General features: G+C 47.7%; 1 protein-coding gene across 5 annotated transcripts in view; it reads right to left on the minus strand.

The window, feature by feature from the left end:
- The window catches only part of LOC135388691 (cardioacceleratory peptide receptor-like), a 404,160-nt gene that overhangs the window by 175,719 nt on the left and 206,459 nt on the right, over nt 1–21,982 (minus strand). The gene's annotated exons all lie outside the window — the stretch shown is intronic.

Genomic DNA, 21,982 nt, shown 5'->3' on the forward strand with positions numbered 1-21,982 from the left:
TCTCGTCTCTATCCTATGATGTGCCTGCGTGCCCGTGTGCTGTGTTTTTGCCTAGAGTTTCGTTGATGTCATCGGCGCCCCAAATGTTGACTCACCGACTCCACTAACTGTCTACCATTCACTTCAGCGCCATTCATAGTCTCATCATCATGTCACGTCTCATTCCGTCCATTGTGCCTTGGGGTGGTGGGCCGCATCTCATGTGGCGAATTTCTCCATTTCTCATCATTAATTTATCTGAATTTGTTGTTCTTTTCTTTTTCCGCTTTTCTTTCCCTTTTTTCCTTTTTTTTCGGAATAGCAAGCCGGCTCTTTGCATGGCTAACCTTTCCTTTCTTTTTTTTCCTTAATAAACATATACCCCCCCCCCCTCCTTTTCGACATCGTAAGGGTGTTAGGTGACTGGACCTCTAGCAAGAGGGATGCAGCCCTGACTGCCCTTGCGAATTTTATTGCACAGTGTTGTTTGGAATCCGTTTAATAGGTTTTGTGCACTGTCGGTGTGTGAATTTGTGATTGTTGCCGCTGTAGTGTATATCTTTGCTGTTGCTATTGCGCTGTCGTTGATGTTGCACACATGTTATCGCTCTGTATACAGGGTGTTTGCTCTAACGTCTCCAGAAATTTTATTTAAAGCCAGCGATAAAAGAGAAACGAGCGCTACCTTTCAGCTACTTCACTAAGAAAGAGGTGCTACTAGTGAAGCAGTACCTGTTCCTTACTCAAGTAGCAGAAAAGTGACACTTGCTTTTTTTTTATCGCTCGCTTTAAATATAATTTCTGGACACGTTAGAGCAAACACCCTGTATAGTAAGTGGATCCGCAACTACGTTTTGGTGAGTGGGTGTGTTACGACACCGTTCCTGTTCTTTCTTTCTCTCTTTTTTTGTTTAGAGTTGCAGAAATGGTCGGATGCCAAATTCAATTTCTCCATATATTTTTTTTTTAAATTTACTTATCAACTTATCAAGCACAGAAGCGGTGGGTTGATTACGGCAGCTCACATGAGCACTCTCTGACGCATCACAACGGACACCCCTCTAACGCGCGACCAGCAGACGCCGTCCGTCCCGCACGCCCGCCATTTGGTCGCCAAGAGCCCTCCAGCCGCTCCCTCACTGAACTTATCTGCGTCAAAGGGCGCTCACTGATTGGTCCTGTCCGAGCGACGTTTTCTCGGGTTTCCAGAAAAGGAATTCCGCAATACTCTCAACATCCGTCGTCTTCTCTTGCCATGAGCTCCATCAAACTGCGTAGGAACAACTCTACTAATTCGCGTCGTATTTTCGGCGTTTGCTGTCAGTGATGAACGCGGATCAAAATTGCACCATAGTTTCGGACTCGACCGCAACGTATGCGACAGTCGCTTTAAAGTTAGCCCTGCTTCGAATAGTTCCAGATTCTTCGAAATATTTCATCGGGGAGTTTCGAAACCCGAGTGTCGCATCGTTGGCCGCAAAAATACACTGCGCCCCAAAATCCAGATGTTCAGTGGCACTCAAAATATCGATCTTCTTTCGATTTCATAGGAGCCTTCCGCACACACTGCCGTTATCGATGTTAGTTTTAGTAACGACCAGTTCAAGTCCAAACGTCACATGTTATTACTAGGGGGTTCTATAGTAGATTGGAGGGCGTTCAGGATAACGGTCCCGAAATCACGATAAGTCAATCACGCTACTGTTTTCAACTCACTGACATCACATTGACGATCTTGGATTTCACAGTGTCCTTTATCGTGTTGTTTTCGTAGATTGCTTCCGATACACTAAAACGCGTTATTGGAGTAGATATCGGACGCCTTGCTATATGGGACAAAGCACTGCACCCTTTTCTCCGTTTTGTCTCCTCTCTGTAAACCTGTGACGGCCGTCAAAACTGATTACGTCGAAAAATGGTGCCTCGTTACGTTTACAATTACACGGCGTTTTTTCGGCACTCGAGATTCTGTCTTAATGATCCTAACGGAACGTCATTTGTCCGCTCGACGCAACGGGCAGCGAGGACACCGCTGACGACCATTGCTCAGGATCAGTCTTGGGAAGGAACTTTTAACTGTAACCAGTTACTTCTCCCGAGAATGCAACTTTAAAGGGGCACTATACAGCTCGACGAACATTCTGCAATTATTATGCTCCATGAAAGAACGTGGCTCACGATATCCAGATATGGAATTCATTTACTTCGAGCGAGCGTCTTTACCACGAAACAATGCCATTCAAAGAGCATAACACGCGTGGGTCTCTCCTTCATCCCTGGAACTGGATCACGTCACAACGTTCCAACCTATAGCAACACCCCATTCCAGGTGCTGGAGGTGGGGAAGATTTTGCTCACCAAGACAATGACGGGCTCCATTGAGGCAAGCTGCGGCTCGCGAACGAACCGGTTGCGGAAGCATCGCGGTGACCTCGCGGGAAAATACCCGCATTTTGTCAAAATGTCGTGTAGCTATTGCCGCCAAGGTATCGCTAGGCGGGGCATGAGCGCGATAGAGTGCAGTGAATATTCGGTCGGTTTAGAGCAATTATTTACTTTTTTTGCGACAACAGTTTTTGGAAAACGTTTACTGTATAGGCAATGAATCACACTGCATTAGAAAATAAGTGCAACTTGTATATCTGCTTATCGCCCCTTTAACTGTAACTGAGTTACTTTTTTCAGTAACTGGTTACTTTATTTCAAAATGCACGTTCTTCACAAAAATTCCAACATTACTTCACAATTTCAATGCTTTTTGATGACACCCGCGACTATTCTATTGTCAATGGACCTTTTTCACAATGGCCTATGCGCATGCGTATGACCTTGAGGCACGGGAGAGGTTTATCTCTGTCTTCACTAGATGCCGCACTATGGGGACGACAGAAGTGGGGACCAGTGGGGAGACCGCACGAATGGCGCGACCTTGTCGGCCCTCCAACACGAGCCTTTGGGGTGTTTTAGATGTGCAGTCTTTGGTTATGTGCAGTACACACTCACGGGAGACGAGTCGTGACATTGGTTAATGAGCTGCAAAATCCCTTCTTATGAAGGGGAATCTCCGACACCATATAAAATGGTGTAGTAGGGAAATGTGTGGAAGAGGTTCCGTGGAAGAATATTCTGGCCGGTATGTCAAACAGCAGTTTTAAATATTGCTTATGCGATCAGTGAGACAGTAGACTTCATCACTGCTGGCACGTCTCACCAACGGCTCACGGCTCTTCCAACTCAGCACGCTTGACACCCCTACATGTGCAGCCTGCTCTACCGAGGGCAACACTTCCCACCTACTTCTCCACTGTGGCCTGTTCGCCGCTCCCCGTGCCACTCTGATGGAGCGGCTAGCTGCCCTAGGGCTGACGGAGGTCTCGCTCGCAACGCTATTGGGCCCTCTGCAACGCCCATTTCAGTGGCACGTCGGAAGGGAACTCGTACGCTTCCTTACTGACACAGGGCTCACGCTGAGCCTGTGACTGCGCCCCTTTTCTTTCGCCCTTCTCGTTTTTTCTTTCTTTTCTTCTTTTTATTTTACCTTTTTTGTATTAGAGAATAGCAAGTCGGCTTCTGGAGCCAGGCTAACCTTTCCCTTCTTTTTTTTTTTTTTTGCAATAAACCTATATGCCCCCCCTCCCCCCACGTCTCACCCCAGACTGAATTCACATGGCCAGGACGTGCATATGTATACTGCATTACACCGCTCATAATAATAATAATAATAAAAAGTAACTAATTGTTTAATCCGTATCCGCGTCTTCGTGTATGTAGCTTTTGCTGCGTACGGGTGGTGTCCCGGATTTTATATGTCAGCTTTGAGGCTTTTGCCCTATTAACCCGTGAGACCACTTCTGTGGAAGTGGTTTGTAGAAAGGGCATCTGCTCTGCAATACGAAACACGCAAAATGTACCTGAGGGGGAAATTTTCGCACGTGGAACGTTATGTGTCTATGTGTCTGTGTACAGTGTCTAGCACAGACAAGCGTGTAGTATTTGTGGCCCATATTTACTTGAAGTTAAGTGCATATTTACCCGGAAGGAACGACCAATTATGCACTACAAATCGGAGACTAGCTACGTCCAGTGCCTGCGCTATGGGGATGGAAATCTTGCACTGAAGAATTCACATGCATAATACAGTCAGCAGCAAATTGGAATATACATTATGAAGATAGCGGAAACAATTTTTTCGTTTCTTTCTCATGCACAATCCGTTAACGTGATGATGCACTGCGATGACAAGCTTCTTAGACAACTTCCCAATCTTGAATCATTCTACACACATCTCACACAGCTGTTGCTCATGGCAGAGCATGCCCGTTTAGCCCATTTGTGCCTGCATTTGAAACACGGTCATCATAATAAAAATCAATCAGGCAATCAAGATTGTTTCAGGTCATAAATAAGGCGTTTTTGTTTGTTCGAAAACGGATATACCAGGGGTGTTCAAATCAAACCGGGACTTTCAGTCTCCTGAGTGTACCAATGCATCGCGCGACTTCTTTTTCGTCATTTTCACACGCGACAGGCCTCCGCGTTCACCACGTGATGCTCCAAAGTTTGTGCAAAACAGAAGACACGTGCTGGACAAGATGGCCGACAACGAGGTGAGCGCGCATATCGAACAGCGAATTGTCATGAAGTTTTCTCGTGAATGAAGGCGTAAAGTCGTCTGAAATTCGCAGAAGACTTCAGGCTCACTATGGCCACGATGCACTCAGCCGCAGCACATGGTTTGAGGGTTCGGAGACGGTCGTACATCAGTGCAGGACGATCCCGGCCGAGGCGGCTCAGAGCCCAGTGTCAGAGTTCCTGAAAACATCCAACTTGTGGAGCGCCTGATCCTCAAGGACCGACGGATAACACGTCTCGAACTAGCTCGAAAGACGGACCTTTCTGTGTGAACGTTGAACACTATCATTCATGAGCACCTCCAGTTTGGGAAAGTAAGTGCCCGTTGGGTACTGAGGCAGCTTTCCGTGTTTGACCGGCAGAGAAGACTGGAAATCTCCCAAGAGCTAAGGTACCGTTTCGACGCTGAAGGACAGCTGTTCCTTGATCGGATCATCACGTGCGATGAAACATGGGTGCACCATTTCACTCCTGAGTCTAAACGCGCATCGAAACAGTGGAAGCATCCGGGCTCACCAGCTCCAAAGAAGTTCCTAAGCACCCCGTCTGCGGGTAAGGTCATGGCCACGGTTTTCTGGGACACGGCTGGCGTTGTTCATGTTGATTTTCTGCCCAGTGGTACGACCATCAATAATGCATATTACTGCCAGGTTCTCAAAGAAGGGCATAAGGCGCTGAAGCAAAAGCAGCCGGGCCTCACCACCAAAGGAGTCCTCCCCCTACAGGACAATGCACGCCCGCATACCGCGCATCTCACGACATGCACCTTACAGGAACTTGGCTGGGAGTCGCTGCCACATCCCACTTACAGTCCAGGCCTCGGTCCCAGCGATTTCCATCTGTTCGGGCCACTGAAGGCGTTCCTTGGGGGCCGCCACTTCAGCTGCGACGACGAGGTCAAGAATACGGTCCGATCATGGCTGCTACGCGCCGGTAGGGATTTCTACGCTGTTGGCATCCAAGACCTCGTGAAATACTGGGACAAGTGCATTAGTGCAAGTGGCAGCTGGAGATTACGTTGCAAAATAAAACTAATTTCTCGCATGTAAGTTCATTTTTCTTTTGCGAAAAATGAAAAGTCTCGGTTTGACTTGAATACCCCTCGTATAATGGTAATAATAACGTTTTATTAGTGTTAAGGACGGCCACAGCGGTCTTAGTGTAGGTTTACATAGCATCAGACACATTGTCACACTCTAAGAAAAAAAAAAAAGGTATGATTTTCTACCCATTTCGGTAGAGCTGCATTGCAACCACATTTCTACTCCACGCAGTTTAACCTTTTGGGTGTAACTGCAGAGTAGAATCAAACTACAGTGTAGAATCTGTCGTTCAGGGTAAGAAATTCTACCATTTTCTCTTAGAGCAAACGTGAGAGAGAGAGGAGAAAGGGAAAAAGACGCCGACGCTTATACCCGCGGGGGAGAAGTCACGTGTGGATTGGCAGAAAATGGTAGAAGTACTGTCCTGCTGGAACTTTGCGTAGGAAATTCTACCTTTTTTTCTTAGAATGCACAGACCGCAACATTTAAGAAACAGCCACCAATATCATGCAAAAGAAAAGCATGACATAATGCTAAAAATAAAATAAAGATCGACAGGAGTTAAGAAAAAACGGATAGTTGCTGTTACGACAAACGCATGGTTACATCTTTTTTTTTTTCTTTTTGTGGACGAACAAGAAGGAGCAAAAAACCCCTTGCGAACCGAGATCGCTAGATTTGGCAACGTATAATAAGGTCATAGGGACAGCTATGCACCTTCATAAAATGATCACCGGTTGCGAAACGCAGCTCGGGGAGGACAAATTATTCCCATATTCCCCTGTATTAGCATGCAAGCTGTACGTATATTGAATGAAGGCCAGGCTTCCAAAAGCCAGGCTTCGCGTGCACGCCGCAAGATTGATTAGTGTCCGGGTAAGAGAGATAAATACTGTCTGACACATAGCAGGCCTTAATTTTACCCAAGCTCCACTATATTCGTTGGTCTTGCTTTAAGCACGGTGTATTTCGCAGTTGTTTCACGCAAACTGCTGTGCTATGAGCACACATCCTGATGCTGAACTGGCCACTGACGAAGTTACTAAGTGCACGAAATGAGTTCTAAGTTATAGAAACAACGCATTGATCAGGTAGTTAATGGAATGCCGTGAAAGCTCTTTCTTAAATACGTGACCGGCGGGAATCGGCGGGACGATACAGCGAGACGAACGAAAACTTTACGGCAAGCTACCTCTCTTCTACACTAACTTGGTTGTCGGGGCGGATGGCCACATCTAATTAGTTTCCATTTTCTCTTCTCCTTTGACTTTCTATGTAGACAGCTCCAAATTAATCGCTCGTTTCAAACGGCGAAACTAGCACAGCACTGTTAGGCGCTGCTGGCTGGTACCAGGGATTTACCTCGCGTTTTCCCTCGAGGGGGCGCTGCCGTCGACAGAAAACTCTAGCCTGTGATGACGTGAAAGCTATGTCTTCTGGAATTTGAAATTTGCGAAGTAACTGTAATAGTAACTAACTTAATTATAAAGTTACTATTTTTGTGCAGTAACTGTTGTAACTTGATTACTTTTTTTACTCGAGTAATTGTAACTGTAACTCAGTTGTCACTCCCGGTGTGCGGAAAACGCGGATTGCGCGCCTTTTTGTAACAATTTAGCTAACTACACAAGTGTTCCAAAAAGGCGCACGCCTCCCTTTTTCTGTAAATAAAGGGATAGAACGATGTCATTCGGGATGTCGGTTGGGTAGGAGCATGCTGTGCGGTGAAGTTCTCTTTTGAGAGCATCCTCGTTGTCGCAATAGACGACCCTCTATTTACAAACATATGAGGTCACGATAAGACTGGTTCGAGGTTATACTTTGCTGTGGTGGGCAAGAAGCGGGAAAAACGCGTCTGCTGATAGGCCGAAAAGGCTGATAAGGTTGATAGGTGCCCACCAGCATGCATTACGCGGCGGCGAAACGTAATCGATGACGTAAGGGTGCAAGTCGTCTATTGGTGCCGATGGCTGCAATGCTGAAACATAACTTAATTCACTACATAACAAGCTCCTACCCTAAAATTGTTCCGAATGACATCACTTCCCCCTATTTGTTGAAAATGAGATGGACCAGCCTATGTTGGACATAAAATGCAAAGTGCAAAAAATGCACTGTCAGCCGATGTAGTTCTGTTTAAACAGTGTACGTTAACGCTGACACTTCGCGCCATTCAATGCAGATAAACGTAAATACAGTTCATGCCGTCTGCTTTCTCAAGATCCACCTGCTGCCACTTGGCATAGTATCATTTTGACTCCCGAGTCGAAAGTGCGTTAATGATCACCATATAGACGACTTGCAAAACGAGTAGCGCCATCTGTTGCTGGCATAACGAGAGCCTGCAGAAATCATGGAATGCGTTCTTTCGCATATGATGTTCTGGACAGCGCCCCATGGTCTGTGAAGTGCTCTTTCGAAAAACTCAATTTGCATTACATGTGAATTGGTGTTTGGCGTACATTGTAGTTAAGATTGAGTTGTTTTGTACGTTATTGCGTCTCACCGTTAAATTTTACTATTGCGCGTCGCACTGCATGACTGCCTGCGCTCGTCGCCGTACAGCACCGTGTTCTCAGTCTGTGTCCGGGGGGGGGGGGGGGGGGGTCATGTGTGTGTGTTTGTTTGTGTGTGTGTGTTAAGTGTTGAGCGTGCTGACTCGGGACAGCATTGTCTGCTGAGGTAAAGTAAATATGTTATTTACCGAGAACGATGTTGTTTTGTAGAGGTCCACGTGACCGCGAGCCATCTTCGTGTACGCGGCCTTGCCGAACAAGGCAAGGTTTGTAGTTTTTATTTTATTTTTATTTTTAGTGGACATTTTCGAGTCGAACACGAATGCGCTTGCGGTACATTTGAGCAGCACTGCAATTAGTGCAGTCAACCTGAAAAGGAACCCGACGTTGCTGCACACCCACACGGAAAACAACGTGCAGGGCTCGCCAGAGATAAGACACGGACAACAATGCTCCGGAGAACGTACAGCATAAGTGCAGACGAGCTGGTGGATAAATTCCATGCGTAGGAACAGAGGAGAACACGTAATTCCCATAGTGCACCGCGAGGTTTTGGGTTGCGTCATGGGATTTATGCAAGTCGTCCGTTATCCCTCCATCAGCGCGAAAAGAACGAATTCACTTAGCGTGCGACACTTTACAATCGGCGACAATCTAGATCCCAATCTCTTCTCCGAGACTAACGATAGGGGAGATATAAATGGGGACGTTGAAGGGGAAAGCGTTAGAGGTTGATGGAGCGAAGTCTACGGTTTCCACCACTTAAGTAGGGCCTCCGATCCGCCTAATTCTTTGTACCGGGCTATACTTAGGGCACCGTTTATAAGAACAACGTTTGCCTTCACCGTTGGCTTCCCCTCGACAGTTGAATGCTCGCTTTGTTACGAAGCTGAAATTAGACGCATCAGTGGTTTTACGGCGCAGCTTAACATAGCTTTACGAGGAGTAGGCTGCCGTTGCCAAGAGGTTGGAGGAACACGAAAAAATAGCAGCATGTTGGAAAGTGGGCTTTACTTTTATTTTGACAAACAAAAATATAAAGAGAACTCTATGCCTGCATGTGCAGTTCAAATACGAGTATGTAAATACTCATAAGAGTAAGAGGAACCTTTAGGGGGGTTTCCGGAACACTATATCTTTATTGTGCTGCTTACAGGATTTTTTTTTCTTTTCAATAAACATATGCCGTACTTAATGGTTACAGAATAGGCTCCTCCTCCCGTTATCAACAAATAAGGAGCGAGAACGTTGTCATCAGGGATGATGGTTGGCTAGCAGCGTGCTGTATGTGGTGAGGATAAGGACCTATCAGATTCATCTATACGAAAGGTATCACAGCCAACAAGTTAAAATCGCCGTTTGGAGCCTACACAGTCGGCGGGCTATCTTCGTAGAGTTCATAGCCCCTTTAAGTTTAGCTCTGAATTCTCTCTCTGTGAGAGAAGGAGAGAGTACTAAGTATTCGCGACTCCAGCGAACTATAGGTGGCGCACGCCGAACATGGACTCGAAGGTTGCCACTTCCACCACTAGGTCACTACGGCTCCGCTGGAGTCGCGAATAAGGGAAGCCATGGTTGTCAAAGAGAACGGAGAAGGAAGGCAAAGAGCTAAAGAGCGCCTTCTCCTCACGCTTTTACAGCTACGTACAGTCAAGCAGCGGACTGGCAATTTACGTTGACGGCATAGTTTAACAGCTTGTTGTTTACAAGCCCAGCCTAAGAAGTAACACTTGTGGCAGAGATCGCTTAATATTTTTAATTTGCTAGCGAAATTGCGGTAAAACGGGTCGTGGCGACGTCTGGTGGAAGCAATCGTCAATTTGCCAAGCAACAATGGTCTGTGTTCCAGATTGATCAGCTGCTCCCGATGGCTACGTAGCCTACACGTAGACAACTTTCTTTAGTGTTAGACCCAGAGTCGTCCTCATGCAATGTAGTTTCGCCGCCGTACTCGACGAGAGATGCGCAGTTTGGTGACGACTTCGACACAGTGTTGCCAGTTTCAATTTTCGATGATAAGCCGTTTTTAATCTCTCCAGTCTTAATGGCGGGTCCGTCGGCATCGTGATAATACATGTACCTGTATGCGTATCTAAGCTGTCGTTGTTTTGTTCCCCTTTCGTCCTTACCCTCGGTCAAGTTGAGAATATTTCCTTTCGCATTGCAAGTGAAAATAAGCTCCGTTTGCGAGTCCGAACCTTTCCTTCACCGTGACCAACTGAGCTTCTACTTGCTTACACTCTTAGACAGGTGCTGTCATCAGCCACGTCCCCAGCATTCCTTCTGTTTTATTTATTTTGTCTCCATTTGTACATTATGATTTGTTTGCCGCTGCAATGATCAACACGAGGCACGCACATTGAAGTGGGTGGAAATATCATACCCTTGGCGAAAAAAACATCCAAGGAACGGGTATCAGGAGCGTTGGGAGGTAAGATATACCATCAATAACAGCTACTGAATAGGGTTTCTGGTCATCGGCATTTGTGAAAAAATACTGCACCGTAAAAACAGATGGTGGTGGTGGTGATGGTGAAAGGGCTCTGTAAAAACAGAGGGGGGGGGGGGGTAATGGCAAGATCGTCTCGCCGTTGTTGGCCACACAGAAGTGGGCGTCGTCACGACTATAGTCCAAAATGAAAAAAAAAAGACGGATGGAGGACGAAGGGCGGAGATGCGTAGAGGGTGCGTGACTTCGTCGGGAAGAGCAAAGCGCTAGAGGGGTCGTTGAGCAAGATCCGCCACCTGCAGAAAGAGACCAAGGTTTCTTGCTTTCGCGGAACGTTCGGCATAAGAACCACCGAGGTAGAGGATATAAAAACAGAGGGGGGGGGGGGGGTAATGTTTTTTGAGTGCGGAAAACGCACGCTGAATGTTGCTGTATATTCGGTAAATTCGAAAGAAAAAAATTAGCTACGATGCCCGCGGGAAATTTTGATTCACACCACGCACGAACCACGCAGAATATTTTTTTTTTGCGGAGCATCTACTTTCATGTTCCGCTTGCTTTTCTCCAGGTTTTTCCAGGTCTTTGATTTATAACGAATTAAAGTCTATCTGATCCTGAATACATGACAGCCTATGTGCGCGATAGCAATACCGCTTCCGTGGACGCGCACGGCTTTGATATCTGCATACCAAAATTTCCTCAGCCCCTGAGAGTTTCGCCGAGGAATCCAATGAAGTTAAAAAGAAAAAAAGCTTTGTTCAACTCTCTGTAGCTGAGGAATCTTGTGCGAAAACTCGGTTTGCAGTCTGCAGCCATTCTCACAAGAGTCACGAAGTACGAGTTGAACTAAGTGTTTCGAATAGACCGGCCGCGATGGAGAGTGTCGGAGAAGGATTCATTTCCCCGTATAAAAGGGCATAAAAAGAAGTTCCCAATTTTCCGCGAGGATAAGTTCTCAGTAAGTGTCTTCAGACTACATACGCCAGGTAATGCTGTAATTTTCTTTATTTTTTTGCCTTACCATGCAAGGATGTGGACATAAGCATCAAACTGTCAAAATGTGGAATAAGCATCCTTGTCATACGAGTTCCTATGGTCCTATGCAAATGGAGAGCGCGCATTCTACGCTCTAGAAAACGCAAAGTTATACATTAGTTTCCTCCTCTCCCATGACCTACCACATCATCATCCCATTTATGTGTGTGTGTGTGTCCCTCTCCCCCTTCTATTCTATTCGGAAAGCGCGGAGCGTACGCCTTTCAGTGACAGTTGACATAACTGCACAGTGTCACAAAAATGTGCACGCATCCCATTTTTAACCACTAAGGAGATAGGACGATGGCACTCAGTACGGTGGTTGACTAGGAGCGTGCTATACGGTAAAGTTCAGTTTTGAGCTATAGTCGTGACGATGCCCACTTGAGTGCGGCCAACAACGACAAGCTACATCGACCCCCCCTCCCCCCCCCCCCCTATTCATATCTGTTGAAATCATAGTGCAAGAGAAAAGCCTCAAGACCAGTCAAGACCATTCGCCACGTTTCATGCTTACGTACGATACGTTGTAGTAACGTAACTAAACCACGCAGTTTTCAGAGTTTTCGGTTTGTACGGAAGACACCAAAACAACAGCATCTGTGTGCGACAACGTAATTATAAACGCTATAGGCTTCGGAGGAAAACAGGCGGACGATTTTACGCCACAAGACCCTCGTAGGTCATACTTACAACCTGCCAGAAACATTACATAACCTCCTCTATTTTGACAGCGCGGAGAAAGTGACGCCTTAATTGAGCCCTAACCATCAGAAACGGCCCCGCCCTCTCGTGTCTGTGTCAGGCGCAAACTTGAGGTTAATGCTTCATGCGTGGCGCTCATTGCTATAGGACTCTCGGGCCGGCTTCCGCTTAAGCCATATTAATGACGCTTATACGCCCTATATGGGCATGTCCTTAGATATATTACGACATACTTTTAAGCCGCTATGGAAGAACCTAATTATTGCGGTCGGAAGCCAAGATAATCACGGCGCGTGCAGTGAAATCCGTGCCTTTGTGTAATTTAGATCCTTTAAGTCAAGTGTAGCGGACAGTATGCATTGTAATCTCTGAGTTGCCCGGTGAAAGTCGATGTGATGGAACGGGTAATGATGCCGTGAAGCATATCCTTAGAGCGAGTGCGTTAAATGTTGGGTTGGGGGCCATCATTGTGTCTTTGCTCATCCCCCTCCCACTTGGATTCGTCCGTTCCATCACTTGTAATGACTGTCCCTTTCGTAAGGGCACATGCACACTTGCGTACGAAGTATGATGAAGTGGGGCCACCGTGATGGCTGATCCTTGTTGCGTGCTGATTCAGTGCTGATAGTGAGATGATGACGACCAGAAGAGATGATTACATTAAATTAAAGGCCGGTTTCGCCGGCAGAGTTGGACTGTCGTCCGAAAAAAAAAAAAAGAGATAGGGGGACAGTGAATGGACACTGATGGAGTCGCCGGATACAGTTTTGGCGAAGCTATCTCTCACAGAGGTAGCGATCCTGTGGGGAATGTGGAGGAAGGCGCACCGTATGCCGCAGGTGGAACATGGAACACACGCAGGTGGCTGCTGGGCATGCCCGTGATGCAGTCCGTTCAAATTGCATTTTTATTGCCGTTAAAGGGGTTGATTTTAATTCCGCGTTTGCGCCGCGAAGCGACTGTGGCTATCAGGGGCGTACAGCCCTGCGAATCTCGGAACTCCGTATCCGTGACGTTGCCACCTGAAGAAATTTTTTGTTCGTGTGTACGATGAAAGCCTCCATGTTTGCACTTCGTACCTGCGCACAACACATCGACACACATAACAACTACATACTTGAAGTACGGCAACTACCTCACCGCGGAGGTTTTCCGCTACGCAGATCATTAAGTGGGCGGTAAATGATTGGAAAAGCCCTTCGGAAAGGACGCGATGTTCCCCCGAGAAACAATAGTTTATCGTAAATCAAGAGCTACATTCGAGTAGCCTCGTCCAACAAGAATAGCCTCAAGGGGGGGAAGTGTGCCTAAGGGATCCTCTCCAGTGCTAACACGAAGAAATAGGCGGGTCAGCATAGTCGTGAGGGAATGGCGTATGGCTAAAGAAGAGGGTGCTGCTCGTGCGGAGCTATTTTTTAATCCTATTTTTTTCGCTTTCTTTGTCGTGAAGCGTGATAAAAATCTCTGGCGTGAGGAATTCAGGTGATACCCAGCAAAGGGTTGGGTTCCTTCGGCCGCGTGATTGATTTAAATTGCCCGATCGCATGCAGGCGCAGGATGAATGCATATAGAGTGATTTAGGATGAGAGCAGGGCGGAGGGAAAACAAAAATGTATTTGACCTCTTTTGCATGTAGTGAAAGAAATGACTTTTAACGCCGGCGACGGCGGTCGTCTTAGAAACGGTTTTATTAGGTTGAGTTTGGCGGCATCATGATAGGGTCCGTTAAATTTGGATACCACGTGACCGTAAGGACGACATTAACAAAGGCGCCATATGAAAAAGAGAGAGAGAGAGAGAGAGACCACGATAAAAGTTGACTACGAAGGCGATTGGGAAGCTAAGGGCGTAAACAGGACTAGTTATACCCCTAGCTGTCACACGGACTAATTTAGTGTCATTTTCGTGAAGCATGCTCTAACCAAGCGAATGTCACTTTCACTACGTGGTTGCTGCACGGCTTAAATAAGTGAGTAATACCCTAGTCAGACGGAAAACCTAAAGCCGTTAGCGGAACGGCCGTTACTTCAGCTGTAGTCCAACCATCATTTCGAATGCCATCGTTCTCTGCCCCGATTTGTTCAAAACAGGGGGCGTACGCCTTTTTGTGTCAATTATGAATTGCATAATTGTCGCAAAAAAGGTGTACGCCTCCCATTTTGAACAAATCAGCGCAGAGAACGATATGTCATTCGAAATGATGATTGGACTACAGCTGAAGTAACGGCCGTTCTGCTAACGGCTTTAGGTTTTCCGTCTGATTAGGGTATAAGTGTCACTTAAGCAATGATAGCAATTACGTACGATATATAAGAATAAACGGCAACATTTTTAGGCGTGCGCCACAATACCTTCCGCAGAATGTTTTTCTTTGTTTTAGAAACACCCTCCTGCCAATCTTCTTCCAACATTCAACGAATCGGCCTCAAACATGTGCCACAACAAAAATGGCCGCCGCCGGATCGCCGAGACCGCGAAGTTCTCACAAGCTGCTAACGAGAGTAATAACATGTTTTTTCGGCACAATGTCACACTGTACTAAAATAAAATAAACACGCTGTTGAAAATACTTGTTTAAAAATATTGTGGTGTCGGGGCCCCTCGCTTTTTCGCAACACTTTTGCCTGTGCCACGAAGCGTGCCGTCGAGGCTACACACTCGGTCAGCCGAAGAGAAGTGAAGTGAGTTTGGGGAACCCACTAAATCGTTAGTCCACTTTCTGCCGAGTGTCACTAAAAGATGTCGTGTGGCAGCACACGAATGACACCAAGTGTAAGTGTCACTCGTTGAAACTGACACTAAATTAGTCCGTCTGACAGGGATATTATACATGACATTCTCGGGTAAACATAAACAAACCCCCGCCATACCTTCCGGTCCCACGTAGACTTCCGGTCTTTCCGCGACTAAGGGCGCTCGGAACCAGCCGCCATGCAGAATTATATCTTTCGCTTTCGTGATTTGTTGAAAACGGGAGGCGTGTGCCTTTCTGTGGCAATTTGAATTGACACAAAAACGCGTATACGACCCTCTCTCTCCTCAAGTCAGGACGATAACTGTATCAATCGGCACAGTGGTGGGCGCAGAGCGTGTTTGCCATGATACCGTTTGTCGTTTTGGCACCAAACCGGAAGCGGTGAAAACGGCATGTCTTGGCGCATTCCATTCGTAGAGTAAAGTTTTGCCCCGGGAAGGGGCAAACACTCTTCCATCGGCGTAATCGGGGCATGCGTTGAATGTCCAATTGGCGGAGCAGGGGCAAAAAATTTGCTCCACGGAGCCATAGTTTTTGACCCAGCGGTTTCCTTGGGGGAAAGCCAGCGGAACACGACAGAGAAGAGGAGGAGGCATGCGTGCGCTAACCGAGGCCTTGATGTTCGAGTTTTATTTTCACTCTTGTGTTGCGGCAGGCTGCCGTGTGTCTCCTGCATGGAAACATGGCGCGTTCCGCTCTGCGTAATTGTATTGTGCGATTCCGAAACAGTTTGCTGAAACCCACGTGGCCAAAGCAACCCGAGAAAGCACGCGGGTCACGCGCAATGCCAACGCCACCTACGTGCAGAAGGCCTGCTTATTACCTCCTCTCCCTCCTTCGGTACGTGGACATATAAAGTCAGAATTCGTCTGCTTTTATTGCGATTCGCAGTTCTGCGAATTGAAGAACTCGCAATCATTGGACTTAATTTTGAACCTCACACTGTTAAAACAGAACTTCACCACAATGCACGCTCCTAGCCAACCATCATTCCGAATAATATCATTTTGTGTCCTGATTTGTTCAAAACATGGGGGAGGCGCCTATCTGGGACAAGATAATCTGTCCCAGATAGGTGCCTCCTCCCATTTTCAACAAATCAATACACAGAATGATATCATTCCGAATGGTGGTTGGCTATGAGCGTGCTATGTGGTGAAGTTCTGCTTTAACAGTGCAGACCGCAGACTCAAATATGTAGTCAAAAAGCGCAACACGCTTTTGAGAAAGATATGGGACCGTTTTGCGCTTTATTTTAAAGTTTTTCCCATTTACTACGCGGGGACGTTCAATCACAACTCGCAGACGACGGCGGTTCGTCGCCATGGCTACGACCGCTGAAAGCACGTTCGTGATTGGCAACGGCCATTGAAAACACAAACCTGATTGGCTGACTCTTAGTTGTTACGTCACGTCGACGTGTGAGCAGTCTTTCTCTATCTAGGTGGTGTTGGCTATGCGCGGAGCGCGCATTGCAACCTTGAATGCTAGCATTCGATTGACAAAGCAAACCCGTGCGACCCCGCCGGGAGCATGCATTGCAATCCCACCCAGCGCGGTGCAAAAATAGTTCTCCCAATGAAATTGTCCACATTGTACAGGGTGTTTCACGAAAAACGAGCCAAATATTTAAATAACTGGTTCATCTAAAAAGACGGACTTATGGTATACGGACGGACGGACTCGTAACACTATGCGTGTTAGCAGTGGTGTGAGGATACTCAAACTAATTTTTGTTTGGTAACTAATCAAGTGAAATTAATTAGTGAGTGTTTTTTATTTTAAGGATTAGAGCCAAAATGCCAGTAAGAAAGTTGTAGCGGGCTATACAACAACACCGAACCAATTGATTGCAACTTTGTACCTCTAACGTATCCTCTTTTTCCGGGCTCCAAAGACTTCCTTTCGGGTTTGCAAAAAACCGACGCGGGACCTCTCGCAGACGCGCGAGGAGTCAATGTCAAGTCAAAATGTCGATGAGAACTGTGACTACTCTTCGTTGGATAACAGGACGCTCGAGAACGCTGTGATCAGGCGCTCCTGGCGGGTATACGACAGGTCCCTCGTCGGTTATCTGAGTTTATCCTCCTCGAGTTTATCAATAGTTTGAGTAACATGTACGTGGCCGGCGCGCGCACGCCACTGGTAACACTATGCAGTTCGTCTTTTTGGTGTGCGATGTACAGCTTGGGACAAAAGTTTACGGAACACCGGGGTGGCGCGTTTCTCCATTGCAGCGACACTCTAGCAGCGTACAGCAGTGGACAGACATACTGAGAGTTGGATAGAATAGCTGGTCACCCGTTTCTTATTCGATATCTTCCTGATATCTGGCAGGAGGCCGCTCCGATGAAGAAACACGCCAGTGCCGTGTTCCGTTAACTTTTGTCCCAAGCTGTACCTTTTTCTTTTTTTAATGCTTTGGCTCATTTTTCGTAAAAACAGTCCGTATGGTGAGCTACCAGAGCCAAAACCGCGCGCCTGAGGAGCGCGTGACATTCCTCCTCGTCTGTGCGTTTATCAGGCCAGCAGATCAGCACCTATACTCTAATCATCTCCATCGCACGTGGCCCTCTGACATGGAATGAGCGCAGTCCTCCCTGCGCATCTGATGCGCACGGTTTCGGTTTCCGCTCATTTACATAGCAAAATTCGACGATCGATATTTGAACGCACGTGCTTATTTCAGGAATTTCAAAAATTTATAGAAATGCTTTCAACGAGGACGTCTTTCATTCCGCTATCTCACTTTCTCCCGTGAAATCCCCCAATTAAAGGGCTAGCTATGAATTTTAGATGACGATAGTAATCTAGTTACTTACTCTCTTTGAGAGGATGTCGGCCTCCAATATAACCAGCCTGCAAAAACGGTGTGTGTGCCGCTCTCATAGCTTAAAAAACGAAGAAAAGAAAAGAAAGAGAAACAGAAGGAACATAAGAAACACACATCGTATTACTTTACATGAGAGACATGGGAATCAAACGGATGGAGCAGACACACACACACAACCGCACTCTTAAAAATGAACTTCACCACATAGCACGCTCCCAGCCAACCATCATCTCAAATGATATCGTTATCTGCCCTGATATGATATCGTTATTGTTGAAAACGGGAGGTGAAAACGGGAACAAATTACAGGGCAGATAGCGATATCATTTGAGATGATGACTGGCTAGGCGCGTGCTATACGGTGAAGTTCATTTTCAAGCGTGCGCACGCATAATAGGTAAGGGATACGCTGTAGGCATTCCCCACGGGGGGAGGGGGATATAAAAGCCGCTATACACGCTACGTCTGCGTATACGCAGACGTAGCGTGTAACTCTAAACACTCTAAAAACAGGTAATGTATACGTAATCAGTAGGCTTTACACGCAAAAACAGAGGCGGGGGGGGGGGGGGGGGGTAGCTTGCCGTTGTTGGCCGCACTCAAGTGGGCATCGTCACGACTATAGCAAAAAAAAAGGGGGGGGGGCGAGGGGAGTTGACGATTTGAAAGTGAGGCATAGGCAGGATGACCGATACTCATGGGACGGAGGCACACTGTAAATGAGAGGTGGTCTTTCCGCGAGGCCCGTTTCTTGAAGAAAGCGCCCGAGGCCGCTAGTTTTTGAAAGTCGTTCTGCATAAGAACTTTCGGGGAAGAGGATGTCCGTCAGTATGCCAGGCCTGGCGTGGGGAAGGTGAGCAAAAACAGAGGGGGGGGGGGGGTAATGGCAGGATAGGCTCGCCGTTGTTGGCCACACTGAAGTGGGCGTCGTCACGACTATAGCCAAAAAAAGAAAAAGAACGCAAAGCAAAACAAAACACAAAGGAAGGACGTACGGGTGGAGGATAGAGGAGGTTGAAGGATGGGGAGCAAAAACACAACTCCGCCACATAGCACGCTTTTAGCCAACCACCATCCCGAATGACATCGTTCTGCTCCATTATTGGTTAAAAACGGGAGCCGTACACCTTTTTGTGACTCTTTCACAATTATGTTAATTCTCCCCAAAAAAGGCGTACTCCCCAGGCCTTCTGCAAATCGGGACTAATAACGGTATCAATGGTTGGCCTTCACCGTGCTGTGTGATGAAGTTCTGTTTTTAGTTCCAGTTTTTAATCAAGTCCTGTTTTTAGTTCCACACACACAGTTCCCGATTCCCAGTTCACAGTTCCCTGTGATGTCGGCCCAGGACGCATGGTCCCCCCTGCGATACGACGTTGCACGCCTAAGCGTGGCCGGCTAGGGCATGCGTTTCCATGGCCATCACCGCCTTCACTACAATCCGTTTTTGGAGTGTAGTGTAGGGCACAGTGGCTGCCGACAACACAGTTCAGTTCAGCCGACGAGTCCACTATCTGTATCTGTCCACCAAGTCCCTAGTGAGATGCTTCCAGGTGTCTGTGCAGCAGTGTTGGACGAAGTAACGGTATACCGCTGCCCGCTACTCCACAAAAAATAGCGCACTTCTAGCGCCGCTATAAATTGGAAAAGAAAAAGAAAATAAAGCTACTTCCCCGTTATGTCGCTTTTTTAACGTAGCTGAGAAAGAGTCTACCTATATTTGTAGCGGAAATACTTGGTCCGCTGCCGTTTTAAAATGTATAGGGATCGCAACACCGCTACCGCTTTGCTTCTGTACTCGCTACCGTGTTCGCTACTATAGTATTTATATTCTAGTAGTATATTCGCTACTATAGTAGCGAACTCGGTAGTGACGCTACGAGTAGCGCCGCTGTGTACGACACAGCTGTGCAGTAAATGAAAATAAGGAAGAAGACGACGAAAGGAAGAAGACGACGACGTTGATCTGTACAGACGTTCGCTCATTCTGCTCCTGCTGCTATACTAAGCCTAACTTCGCTTGCCTGGGGTTTGACTTCTCGTAGTCCACCCCAGGGTTCTTCACGATGTCCGCCGCACTGTCCTGCACGCTAAGCACCGTAAGGCCCCCAAAGGACCATGCTTTCAACTTCACCGTGCCCGACGAGGCTTCCGTAGATGGCGTCATGGATGCCGTCTGTGACCTGGTAGGTCACGACAATGTACACTCCATTCAACACCAGGGTGGTCTGTCTTTCCAAGTTCTTGCCAAAAATAGGCGAGCCCGTGATACTCTTCTCGAAGCCGCAAAGGTGGTGTATGAAGACAAGGAAGTCCCTCTTGACCCAGTTTCAAGCTCAAGGATCACGTATTTGACAGTCAAAAGGTTACCAGAATACGTGTCGGATGACGCACTTGTGCGGGCCCTTGCACCGTATGGAATAGTGAAGGATCTTTCGTTCCCGGTCTACAAAGACCGCCCAACTATACGCAACGGAATCCGAGTAGTCAAGTTCGATATGAGGAAGCCGGTCCCAAACTTCCTTCTGGTTGGGTTGGACCGTGCTATGGTAGACTACAAAGGGTTAAAGAAAGTGTGCGGTAGGTGTGGCTCGGAAGGCCACTTCCGAGGCGACTGTAAGGTATCACGCTGTGAGAGATGCGGAGTCTTTGGTCATCCAACTGTGGGCTGCCGAGCCCCCTGTTTTCGATGTGGTCAGAGCCATGCCACAGTCGACTGCGTCCTGCGTCGGTCCTATTCCTCAGCAGCGAAAGGGGAACACTCAAGGCCCAAGACCCCGTCTCCCGATGATAGAGGTCGTGCCCGTGCTCTTGTTGTGGACAGTGTTGCTGGCTTCCCAGTTTTGGAACCGGCAGTGCCTGATACCGGAGATCATGCCCACGATACTGCTGCTACAGCTACCCCTACTTTTGTGGATAGCGTTTCCGACTTCCCGGCTTTGGCATCGGCGGCTGGGGTGACGGACAATGCTGTTTCTCCTAAGTCGGTACCTGATTCTGTGGGCTTGGACACGTCATGCACTCACAAGCTGCCCGACATCACAGTGCCAGTAATTGCGGCTGGCGGTCTTCCCCAGCTCAGTGGCTCTGAAGCAGGCACGGAAGAAAACTGCAATCTGTTGGGCCCAGAGGCCTGGCCAGTGCTTGATGATGACGGGATGGATGATTCTTCAACGTCCCTCTACTCCATCGCGAGTTCGGACGTCGATGAGAACTCCTCTGAGCCTCGAGCCGCAAAACATCAGCATTTGTCTTCGTCTGGGGACGCGGCTGCTGCTCCCATGCCGAAGCGTAAGAAGTGTGGTCGGACGAAGTCACGTACGGGCTCCCCGCCTAGCGTCCACATGCCGCCTGCGTCTGACGGCGAATCATGATGAGTGTATCCAGCTCTTTCATCCTCACTGTTATGGCTCTCCGCGTCATGTCCTTAAATGTCCAAGGGTTCCGGTCGCCCGCCAAACAGGTCTCCGTTATTCAGTTCGCTCGCAGCCTGAGCTGCGATCTACTTTTCTTGCAAGAAACGCACTTCACAAGGTATGCTGACGTCTTTGGCTTTACTGCGAGGTGCAACGTCCGCGCGTTTTTCAGCTTCGGGACTGTACATCGGAGTGGTGTGGGCGTTGTGGTTCTCAACCCGAGCCTAGAATCTCATTGCTTTGCGAGGCATGATGCGGAAGGTCGCGCCCTGCGCTTCGACTTCATTATCCAGGGGAAGAAGCTATCGTTCATCACCGTGTATGCTCCATCCCGCACAAGTGACACCAACACCTTCTTTTATCACCTCCGTACGAGTTTCATACCACCTAGTGGTGCCGTCCTGTGTGGTGACTTTAACTGTGTGGTGGATTCTGACTGTGACGTTCGTGGCCCCGGGCGCGGACGCCCAACTTGGAACGCGCGTGAGCTCCGTCGGTTGCTGCAAGAGCACCGTCTGCGCGACGCCTGGACGATGGTGCATGGGGATACATTCGTGGCAACGTGGTCACGTGCAGGCTCTGCGTCCCGTCTGGACCGTTTCTACATACCTGGGGACCT

This window comes from Ornithodoros turicata, chromosome 3 (genome assembly GCF_037126465.1).
Source record: "Ornithodoros turicata isolate Travis chromosome 3, ASM3712646v1, whole genome shotgun sequence".
In the NCBI taxonomy this organism is placed as follows: Eukaryota; Metazoa; Arthropoda; class Arachnida; order Ixodida; family Argasidae; genus Ornithodoros; species Ornithodoros turicata.